General features: G+C 42.9%; 1 long non-coding RNA gene across 1 annotated transcript in view; it reads left to right on the top strand.

Annotated features, from left to right (window-relative positions):
• LOC143804350 (uncharacterized) overlaps positions 1-12,746 on the top strand; it is a 57,731-nt gene that overhangs the window by 43,198 nt on the left and 1,787 nt on the right. The window lies entirely within an intron of this gene.

Raw genomic sequence — 12,746 nt, 5'->3', positions numbered from 1 at the left:
GGGTTACATCATCTCCGACTCTGGTTTGTGTATGGACCCGGAAAAGGTGTCCGCCGTGCTCAACTGGCCTCGTCCTCTTGGTGTCAAAGCTATCCAGCGATTCATTGGTTTCACAAATTATTATCGACAGTTCATCCCTCACTTTTCTTCTCTGACCAGACCCATCATCTCTTTGATTCACAAGGGATCCAATCCTCACATCTGGCCCTCTGAAGCTGAAGATGCCTTCCTGTCTCTGAAACAAGCCTTCTCCTCAGCTCCCGTGCTTCATCGCCCTGAGGCTAATAAACCTTTTATTCTTGAGGTAGACGCTTCTGCTGTAGGAGCCGGAGCAGTACTTTCTCAAAAGACTTCGTCTGGGCGATTCGTCACCTGCGGTTTCTTCTCCAAGACTTTCTCCTCTTCTGAACGAAACTATTCTATTGGTGACAGAGAGTTATTGGCCATCAAGTTGGCCTTGCAAGAGTGGAGGTACCTATTGGAAGGAGCTGTTCACCCGTTCAAGATCTATACGGACCACAAGAACCTAGCTTATATTTGTTCGGCACAAAGACTTAATCCCTGGCAAGCTAGATGGTCCCTCTTCTTTGCTCATTTTAATATTGAGTTACATTTTCGTCCTGGCAATAAAAATCTTAAGGCCGATGCTCTCTCCAGGTCCTTTTTGTCTATCGATTCGGAGGAGGAACCCACGCACATCTTGGATCCCTCCAAAGTCATCGTAGTAGCTCCCGTCAATCTGTCTTCTTTGCCTCTGGGCAAAACCTTCGTCTCTGAGCGCAACAGGAGGCGGGTCTTACGTTGGGGACATGCCTCCAAAATTGCTGGTCATGTTGGTTTTAAGAAGACTCTCATGCTTGTGTCTCGCTACTACTGGTGGCCAACTCTTTCCCAAGATGTCCAAAGTTTTATTGCCTCCTGTCCGTCTTGTGCCAAGAACAAGATACCTAGGCAACGGCCCTGTGGACTTCTTCATCCGCTTCCAGTTCCTTCGGCTCCGTGGCAACACATTGCAATGGATTTTATCACCGATTTGCCTCGCTCTTCCGGTTGCACCGTCATCCTTGTGGTTGTGGATAGGTTCTCCAAAATGGCGCATTTCATATCCCTTCCTGGTTTACCCTCTGCACCTGAATTGGCAAAAGTTTTTATTCACCATATTTTTTGTATTCATGGCTTCCCTCAACATATCGTTTCGGGTAGAGGAGTTCAGTTCACCTCTCGGTTCTGGAGAGCTCTCTGTAAATTTATTAGCATCTCGCTTGACTTCTGCCTACCACCCACAGTCCAACGGTCAAGTGGAACGCACTAATCAGACTCTGGTGACTTATCTCCATCATTTTTCTAATTCCCATCACAGTGACTGGTCCGATTTACTCTCGTGGGTCGAATTCGCATACAACAACCATCCCAGTGAATCTTCTTCCAAGTCGCCTTTCTTTATCGTCTTCGGGCAACATCCTGGTGTACCTCTACCGGTTCCTCCTGTCTCGGTGGTGCCGGTGGCTGATCTTCTGTCCGGGGAGTTCTCCAGGATCTGGCAGGAGACCAAGACCGCTCTTGAATTTGCGCGTGACAGAATGAAAAGGCATGCTGACAAGAGGCGCTTAGACCCTCCGTTATATCATCCTGGTGATAGGGTATGGTTATCCTCTAAATTTGTTCGCTTAAAGATTCCTTTACGTAAATTGGGTCCCCGTTATATTGGACCCTTTGAGCTCTTGACCCGTATTAATGATGTCTCTTACAAGCTAAAGCTACCTCCCTCACTCCGTATTCCTAATTCTTTCCACGTTTCCCTCCTGAAGCCACTTGTTCTCAACCAGTTCCATGCCTCTACTACTCATTCTCCTCGGCCTGCCTCCGCTAATGATGTTTTTGAGGTCAAGGACATCCTGGCCATGAAGAGAATGAGAGGGAGGACCTTTTTTCTGGTGGATTGGAAGGGTTTTGGTCCAGAGGAAAGATCTTGGGAGCCTCGGGAGAACATCCAGGCTCCCTGAGTTTTGGCTAGATTTCTTTCTGGTCTTAGGAAGGGGGGATGTAAGGGGGGGGTACTGTCATGTCGCCGTCGGTCAAGCCATCACCGCCGCCACCCCTGCTGCCCGCTCATACTTACCATTCCACGGCGTGCCGGCGCGCTCCTGTTCTCCCTCCAGCGCCGGCTCCTCTGCTCACACTCCCGGCTTCTGCTTCCTGCCGGGCGCGCGCGCATTAGGTTTCCTTCGCACGCGCACACTGTTTTCCATGATCAGCCGCTCCTTCCGCTGTTCTCTATGCCCCTGGAGGACCTTGACCCGGAAAGTATGCTGCCGCTCTGCATATCAGGCCGCCTCTTCCTTTCGGCTGTGCCTGATTGTCATTTGTTTCCTAGCAAGTGTCTCTGGCTCCCACGCTTCTCAGCGTGCTCTGCATTCTCTCTGTGGCTTGTCTTCCATTTCTCGCTTTCGTTTCTTGTACCTAACCATTGTTTGTTTCCTTGTTTCCTTTCAGCTCCAGTCCTCCTGTGTCTCCGTTTCCTCGGTGCTCCTGCTCCTCTGCTTAGTCCTCCTGCCGTCGTCCTCTGCTCATCCGTAGCCCTGTGTCCTCATCTTGTCTACTGGTTTGTCTCTCATCGCCCGTCTGTCTTTTGTTAGTCTCCCGTTCCCGCGTCTCGTCGTCTTTCATGTTTTTTCCCGTCGTCCCTGCCTAGCCCTTTTACCTTCCCTCCTTCTTTTGGTACCAGCTGCCGTGCAGTAGTCTCCCCTGGGCCTGCTCCTAACGCTCCCTGTATAGGGGGTGGTCTACCTGGTCCACTCGTCCTGGAGAGGTTCGCTGTTACGGTCCAGTGGGTTCACCTTCTTTTGTTCTCCTAGTCCTAAACCGAAACAACTATCCAAATATTAAAAAATAAAAACATGATGGGGAAAGGGAAAATTATCCACAAATGAATTAAAATCAGTAAATACATGAATGGTGAGAGGTACATACTGTATGTTTTGACAATAAGTAATCAACATATGCATATGCACGTTATGAAGTACACATAAGGTGCATATAGCAGGTAAAGAGGATAGGTACAATCATAAGAGTCAGCAGGGAGTGTATAAATAAATAGTAATATATTCCAGGTTCCCCTCTGTCATAGTGAGTATATGATTAAATGGCAAAATTTGAAAATAGTGTAATAGAAGTGAATAAAGTACTTTAACTACATGGTCAGAGATGGCAGATATATGCAACAGTATATACAGTATTGAAAGCACTGTATTAGAGTAAGTACAGACCTCACACAAGGAGTGTGACCTTGTACCCATAATCTTATCACCTCAGTATAAGAGCTCGTTCACACAAGCGTATAACACGACCGAGTGCTAGCCAATGTTTTATCAGATAGCACTCGGCCCAATGGTATACTATGGAGCAGTGCAGAATATTATTTTCTCATGTCGAATCGGCATTAGAAAACAATTGCAGCTTGCTGCTAGTGCATCCGAGAATCGGGATCGCACGCACTCATACAAGTCTATGGGTGTATGCAAAACATCAGACTGCACTCGGATGTTATCCAACCATGGTCTGATATACGCCAACTCACAGAACGGAGAAGTTAGAGAAATTTAGTTCTTTATTTTCTCCACACTTCTGATCCGATTCTCGCATGCAAATGAATCAGATCACAGTAGAATGACATTCGGCTCACACTCAAAGCAGAGTTCAAGTTGAGGGTGATTTGCATATTGCATCTGACTCTCGCATTAGACAATCATCGTATGCTACTCACCAGTGTGAGCAAGCCCTTAAAGTAAGTTATTTAAAATGGCTTTTCACATTTCGATTGAAAAATAAAGAGCTTTCAAAAGTCAGTTTCAGAATCCTCATGGTATCTGTCCTTTATCAATAGTCTACAGTCTTTTTGGTGAAATATTATCAAGTGATCAGAATCTTTTAGAATGTATTGGAACTTTTTAAAGTGTAAGTAAATATTTCATAATCTTTAATATTTTGTAGCCCCTTTAAAGCCCTGTAGATCAGGGGGGCAAGTAATGAAACCAATCTGTCAAACCAGAATGCCATGAATTTTCTATTCAGCTCATACACTATTGTGCATGCATTCACGCATAAGTTGAGTGCTTCTGTTCTGTGTTTGGTGTGAGTCCAGGTCCTGGGACACCCAATATACTGGGCTTTTAAGGGTTATAATCAGGGCCGGACTGAGCATCGGGCACTTCTGGCAAATGCCAGAAGGGCCGGTGCCTGTAGTGGGCCACTTGATCCCGTTCCTGCACGCTCTGCCACTGTCAGCGATGCCAGGGCCGACTCCCCCCCACCCCCGCCAGCGCCGACTCACCCCCCCCCCACCAGCTACCGCCAGTACAGTTCAATGCAATGATGGAGGAGAGAGCGTCAGATGACGTTCCCTCTCCCATCATTCCCCTCTGCCTCTGACACTGCGAGTGCATGATGGCGTCATATCATCGCGTACCTGCTGTGTGCCGGGCAGACTGCAGCCGCTGAGACCCGAGCCTGGAGCTGCGTGGGGCACGAGGAGAGGTGAGGATTGTGGGGTTTTTTTGTAAATCAATGAGTGACAACTGGATTGTGGGGCCATTCTCAGGTGGGGGGCTAAATTATATTCTATGGGGGGTTGTATTATATTCTATGGGGGGCTGTATTATATTCTATAGGGGGCTGTATTATATTCTGTGGGGGACTGTATTACATTCTGTGGGTGGCTGTATTATCTATGGGGGCTATATTATATTCTGTAGGGGCTGTATTATATTCTACGGAGTGCTGTATTATATTCTATGGGTTGCTGTATTATATTCTATGGGGGGCTGTATTACATTCTATGGGGGCTGTATTACAATCTATGGGAGGGCTGTATTACATTCTATGGGGTGATGTATTATATTCTATGGGGGCTATATTACATTCTATAAGGGGCTGTATTATATTCTATGGGGGGCTGTATTACATTCTATGGGGGCTGTATTATATTCTATAGGGGGCTGTATTATATTCTATGGGGGGCTGTATTACATTCTATGGGGGGCTGTATTACAATCTATGGGAGGGCTGTATTACATTCTATGGGGTGCTGTATTATATTCTATGGGGGCTATATTACATTCTATGGGGGGCTGTATTACATTTTATGGGGGGCTGTATTCTATGGGTGGCTGTATTATATTCTCTGGGGGCTACATTATATTCTATGTGGGATGTATTATATTCTATGAGGGAGACTTGCATCATAGTCTTATGGGGCTACATTATATTCTATGGGGAGGTAGACTGTATTATATTCTATGTATTAAATGTATTCTATGTATTAAATTTATTATACTCTGAGGGGTGATATTATACTATATGGAGGGGCTGCATTATATTCTATGGGGGGCTCCATTATACTCTATGAGGGGGCTACCATATATTATATATGCAGGGGCTGCATTATACTATATGAGGGGGCTGCATTATATTCTCTGGGGGGTTACATTATACTCGGGGCTACAATGTATTCTGTGAGGTGGCTGCATTATACTATACACTCCCTGACAGAAGTTATGTCGCTTATCCATGTTATGTAAATAAAAGCCTATAACCTGATGTTAAATTATTCTTTTGAAAGCTGAAACCCTCCGAAATGTGGTTTAGGTTAAGAAAATAAATTGGCATCAATGCATAAATATTGATCAGTTAATGGACACAGAATGGTCAGATTTTGGCAAGACAAAAGTTTTGTCGCCTGGTCATATAATGCACCCAATCCTAGTTTACATCCTCACCTGTGCTCAGTAAATGGTTGGTTAATTTGTGTGTATAAAAAGAAGCCCAGCACCCCAGACCTTCACTTGAACTGCAACTTGAGCTCTGACAACATGCCAAATATCCACCCTGCTACCAAAGCCTGGATTATCAAGAGGCTGAAGACCAGATCCACTGCAGAGGTGGCTGGCACCTTTAATGTGTCTCAGCATCAAGAACAAAGAATTAAAAAAAGATTTGAAGAGACTGGAGATGTGTTTGACAAGCCCAGGTCCGGCAGACCCCGCAAGACAACTGCTCAGGAGGAACGTTTGTTGGTTAGAAAATCCAAAGCAAGCCCCTCTTCCACTGCAGCAGAGCTCCAACAGGCCTGGTCACCTCATGTCTCTGTGTCAACTAGAACAGTTTGTAGGATTCTGTCTCGAAATGGCCTCCATGGTCGAATCAGTGCCCAGAAGCCAGCACTAAACAAAAGGCAAATAAAAAACCGTGTGGCATTTGCAAAGTCCCACAGCCTGCTAAACAGATGGACTCTGGAAATAGTGTCAGAAAGTGGATTTCCACAAATACTGCAGGAGACCTACTGGAGCCTGTATGGATCCAAAATACACCCAGAAAACAGTTAAATTTGGAGGTGGAAAGATCATGGTCTGGGGTTACATTCAGTATGGGAGTGTGTGAAACATTTGCATGGTGGAAGGCAATATCAATAACCTAAAATATCAAAAAGTATTAGCTACCTCTTATATTCCAAATCATAAAAGGGGTCAAATTCTGCAGCAGGATGCATCCGTCTCTACAACAAAGTTCCTCCAGGCAAAAAAGGTCAAGGTGCTCAAGGACTGGCCAGCCCAGTCACCAGACATGAACATCATTGAGCATGTTTGGGGTAGGATGAAAGAGGAAGCTTGGAAGACAAAACCAAAGAATCTAGATGAACTCTGTGAGGCATGGAAGACTGCATTCTTTGCTATTCCTGATGACTTCATTAATAAATTGTATGAATCATTGTTGAACCAAATGGATGCAGTCCTTCAAGCTCATGGAAATCACACAAAATATTAAATATGACTCTAATGGCACCACAACTTCATTTACCAATGTTATGCAACATATATTTTTTTTTAAGTTAATTATTTGTTTAAATATCACATTACTTTCTGTGGGCGACAAAACTTTTGACTTGCCAAAATCTGACCATTCTGTGTCCATTAACTGATCAATACTTCTGCATTGATGCCAATTTATTTTCTTAGCCTAAACCACATTTCAGAGGGTTTCAGCTTTCAAAAGAATAATTTATACAACCAATGGATGAATTTAATGTCAGGTTATAAGCTTTTATTTACATAACATGGATAAGCGACATAACTTCTGTCAGGGAGTGTACGTGGGCGGCATTATACTGTATCAAGGACTATGGGGAATACATTATACTATATGAAGAACTATAGGATGCATTATACTATGGGAAGTGAATTGTACTACATGGATGACTATGGCGGTGCATTATACTATATGGAGGACTGAGGAGTGTATTATACTATATGGAGGACTGAGGAGTGTGTTATACTATATGGAGAACTGAGGAGTGTATTATACTATATGGAGGACTGTGGTGAACATTATAATATATGGAGGACTATGGGGTGTATTATACTAAACAAACAAAATGCTGCCTATTCATCAAGTGATTGGATTGTTTATGTGGGAACAGAAATCCTTGTTCTCAGCAGCACATTGCCGATGTAAACTGTAGATGTGCTGCTGATAACATAATCCTGTGTGGGGACAGATTAATCTAATTGTGATTGTTCTGTTCCCTTCATTCTTTCTCAGTTGGTGTAAAGGGGCTGGAAAAACAAGCGAACAACTTAGTATTGTCGATCACACTCGTTTAACGATCTGAGATCAACACATGTAAATACAGCAGAAACGCTTCACAGAGAGACCAGGCAAGGATGATGACAGTTGTAGTTAGCACCCGGCGCCTGGAAATAGCGCTAACACTACTGCTTTTCCCAGCCGTCAGAGCTTTTAATTCTGGTATGTGTAATAATTTTTAGGGTTGATGTCAGCTGCGTAATGTCAGCTGCTATCAATCCCTTATGTAAGTAATGGAGAGGTGTCTATCAGACACCCCCACTACTAGCCCAGACCTGGCGAGACCCAGCGACTCTGAAGACCGGTGACGGTAGTAACAGTACTGCTCTTCAGTCGCTGAGCTCAGCGCAAGACCCGGAATATCTGAAGAGCGGTGACGTTACTGATGTCACCGCTCTTCAGAGTCACCGGGTCTTGGGCTGCGCAGCAGAACCAAAAGTGCCTGTAGGCAAAGTTTATGGAGCATCAGAATGAGGTTCCATAGCTTTGGTCGTCTCAATCCCTTCATTATCTACGAGATCCAGTTCTGTAGGTAAAGTAGCGGCTTTTCTTGGTACTGCAACTAAAAGCAATAAATAGGACTGAGCTGTAATGCTGGATGCAGCTGTGATTATATGTTATAGGCCGGGGTCACACTAGACCGTAATACGGACGAGTGCTATGCGATAAAAAATCGCATAGCACTCGGCCCAATGTTAATCTATGGTCCAGCTCCCATCATCCGATATTTTCTCCACCGTATTTCGGATCCGAGGGAACTCGCAGCAGGCTGCGATTGTCAGCGTATCTCGGCCGAGACTCGCCAATGCAAGTCTATGGGTGCGAGAAAAAATCGGATTACACACGGACCATGCGTGTGCATTGCGAGAAATACGCACCGGTGTTCTATAGAAAAGCCGGTAATTAAATTGCCGGCTTTGCATTTCTCCTTCACAAACCCGACAGGATATGAGACATGATTACATACAGTGAACCATCTCATATCCCCTTTTTTTTTTTGCATATTCCACACTACTAATGTTAGTAGTGTGTATGTGCAAAATTTCAGCGCTGTAGCTGCTAAAATAAAGGGTTAAATGGCGGAAAAAATTGGCGTGGGCTCCCGTGCAATTTTCTCCGCCAGAATGGTAAAGCCAGTGACTGAGGGCAGATATTAATAGCCAGGAGAGGGTCCATGGTTATTGGCCCCCCCGTGGCTAAAAACATCTGCCCCCAGCCACCCCAGAAAAGGCACATCTGGAAGATGCGTCTATTCTGGCACTTGGCCACTCTCTTCCCACTCCCTGTAGCGGTGGGATATGGGGTAATGAAGGGTTAATGCCACCTTGCTATTGGAAGGTGACATTAAGCCAGATTAATAATGGAGAGGCGTCAATTATGACACCTATCCATTATTAATCCAATTGTATGAAAGGGTTAAAAAAACACACACACATGAATAAAAAGTATTTTAATGAAATAAACACAGCGGTTGTTTTAATAATTTATTGCTCTCTCAATCCATCCGGGACACCCTCGCTTGGCAAAATAATAAACGCACAAGATACATACCTTCTGATGTCCTATCACGTCCAACGAGGTAATCCATCTGAAGGGGTTAACTAATATTACAGGCACCAGCTGCGATAAACCACTCGCTCGTGCCTGTAATCCCCGGGTGCTGAAAGGAAAGCAGAGTGATCTATACTTACATTGAGTCGCGGTGATACGCCCCTGCTGGATGTTCTCATGAACTGCAGCCTGGGAACTTTTTCCCACGCTCCAGGTCATATGAGGACATCCACCAGGGGGCGCATCACCGCGACTGAAGGAAATGTAGGTCAATGACCTACATTTCATTCATTCGCCGGGGATTACAGGCACGGAGCACAGCTGCATTTGCAGGGCTCCTGCTTGTAAAATATTTTAACCCCTTCAGATCATGGATTACCTCGTGGGACGTGACGGTTCAGCTGAGGGTATGTATCTTGTGCGTTTATTATTTTTCCAAGCGAGGGTTATTTGCTGATGGATTGAGAGAGGAATAAAATACTGAAACAACCGCTGTGTTTATTTCATTAAAATACTTTTAAATCATGTGTGTGTGTGTGTGTGTTTTAACCCTTTCAGACAATTGGATTAATAATGGATAGGTGTCATAATTGACACCTCTCCATTATTAACCTGGCTTAATGTCACCTTACAATAGCAAGGTGGCATTAACCCTTCATTACCCCATATCCCACCGCTACAGGGAGTGGGAAGAGAGTGGCCAAGTGCCAGAATAGGCTTATCTTCCAGATGTGCCTTTTCTGGGGTGGCTGGGGGCAGATGTTTGTAGCCACGGGGGGGCCAATAACCATGGACCCTCTCCTGGTTATTAATATCTGCCCTCAGTCACTGGCTTTACCACTCTGGCGGAGAAAATTGCGCGGGAGCCCACGCCAATTTTTTCCGCCATTTAACCCTTTATTTTAGCAGCTACAGCGCCGAAATTTTGCACATACACACTACTAACAGTAGTGTGGAATATGCAAAAAAAAAGGGGATATGAGATGGTTTACTGTATGAAAACCATGTCTCATTTCCTGTCGGGTTTGTGCAGGAGAAATGAAAAGCCGGCAATTGAATTACCGGCTGTTCACAGATATCGCGCTGAATGAAATCTAAATACAGAATATATATATATATATATATATATGTGTCTCAATGACATATATATATATATATACATATATATATATATATATATATATATATATATATATATATATATATATATATATATATATATATATATATATATATATATATATATATACTGTATATATGTTTTCCCGAACATTTGAGCACATAAATCCATTAGATGTCGGTTTTGCAAGCTTGCGAGAAAATCTCGGCATACGGATGCCATACGGATGTCACACGGATGTCACACGGATCATTTGATGCGAGGAAATCGCATCCTCGCACTGCACACGGATCACTGTTTTTGAAACATTTGTGCGATTCTCGGCCGTGAAAAACGGACTGTTTTTTTATACGTTAAGTGTGTCCCCGGCCATATAGTCGTGTTACACTCCCCTCACTTCTTGTAACCTACAAGTGTACAAAGATATTATACAGTCACCATGTGACAAGTGTCCTGTGTAACTTCAAATGCCAGAGCTGAATTTTAGTCCCAGTCCGGCCCTGGTTATAATATACCAAAAGTGATTAGAATGTTATTTACATTATGTTACATTTTAATAATAATAATATTTAGACCTCATTAAACCCATAACGATGTATGTATTAGGTATATTCTTTATATTTATATAGTTACATTTTTATTTAAACACCAGTTAACTCTGGGTAAATGTTACACATCTATATTCAACTAGCGGCTCATAACCTGCTAACTCAGTCATTATCCATCAGGACGTGGTAACTCTTTACCCAGTACTCTCCTTTTCTTTCTTTTTTTTCTCCTCCCCATGCCCCCCCCCCCACTTTTATTATTCGTTTTTTCTTTCTTTGTTCACCTTCTTCATTCTTTTTCCCTCTTTTTTTTCTCTCTATCTTTTCCCCCTACAAATCTCCAACTTTTCTCTTCTTTTTCCGTTTCCTTCCTTTTTTCTTTTTATTTAATTCTTTCTGTATTTTAATTGTACCATAGATTACACTTTTTCCCATAACCTGTCTATCTAATAAGCTTTGACTAATGTCTCGCTCACTCATATAAACTCATGTAATGCAATGCTCCTCTGGGAAATTAAACATTCCGATTACCACTTCACAGAAGAAGAGGACTTGAACTCTAGTGCCCCCTATTGGAAGTATCAGTCCTAAACGTCAATATCCAGTCTTGCAACATGACTTGGGATAAAAGCCAAACCAGAATTTCAATTTTCAGACACGTGTTTCGGGGTGTTGCCCTATTTCAGTGCAAAGCATGACTTTACCAGCCACTAATTTCTGATCTTTTATTTTTAGCTGAAATGTGCACTCTACTTGTGTCATGCATGCGGTTAAATAGAACACAGCAGATTTTCATTTGCCTTGGATCTGTATTCACAGTTTGGTGATATCATACACTCTTATAGATGTGATCTGGCCACACAGCTCCGTGTATTATTGTAGCATAAACCTGCAGTGGGTTATTTCTGCAATCAAAACCTTAATTATGTTACATATTAGGTATGTTAGAGGATGCATAAGAGTGTCATATTACGTTTATTTTTAATTTCGGTTTTAGAACCTGATTATTAGTGTGTTTTCAAGCAGGTTGTGCGGATGACTCACCTTCGTTGAGTGGGCGGGAGGTTAAGTAGTTATTATTCATGAAATTGTCAGCCATTTGCAAAAAAAAGCTCATGGCGTTTAAAGCCTCTTTTTAACAAACTACGTTGTTGTTTTTTTCATGAACTGTTAGTTTAAAAATCTCTTCTTAGACTTTGACTACTGTTGATAGCCCTGCCTCTTGTATCGTTCTTCCTGGCCTTTTGCAAATTGTAATTTTCTCTTCCTCTCTGAAGATATAATTATCATATTTCCCAGAGGAGCATAAAAGTCTCCTCACCGCGACATGTCCAGCTTGGCATGGCACTCTCCTCAAGAAACGTTACCCTTTGGATCTTGGCCTTTTGGTGATTGTGAACTCACTTATGCATTCCTTCTTCTTCTTTTTTTAAGATAGTTCTAAGTTGTTGGTTTGGTCACTTAAAGTTTTCTCTTATCTCTCTGATTTATTCTTTTCCCAGCTTATTCATGGACTCCTTCACTTACAGTCACATGTTTTTGAGACCTAATATTGACAGCTACTAAATGAAAATTAAACACTTGGAATCGTCATAGACTCTTTTTCTTCTTATTTTTTTGGATTAATAAATTTAAATAATTGTGGTTGCATGCGGACACCACTGAAGGAAGCTAAATGCATTTTAATGTATATGACTAGTTTTACACAAAATTGGAGCTATAGTCATCTCTATATTAAGTTAATTCCTAATAGCGATGTCTGCAAGTAGTCAGTGTAGCATTAAGCAGGGGAAGCTGATTATTGTGCTGTCCACTCCCATCATAGACCCCTTAAGTGTCATGTGCCATGAGTTTTTGGTAGGTACTATATACAAGGGAAAAAAAAGTTC

This window comes from Ranitomeya variabilis, chromosome 2, assembly GCF_051348905.1.
Source record: "Ranitomeya variabilis isolate aRanVar5 chromosome 2, aRanVar5.hap1, whole genome shotgun sequence".
In the NCBI taxonomy this organism is placed as follows: Eukaryota; Metazoa; Chordata; class Amphibia; order Anura; family Dendrobatidae; genus Ranitomeya; species Ranitomeya variabilis.
This window is presented reverse-complemented; position numbering and strand designations above follow the sequence as displayed.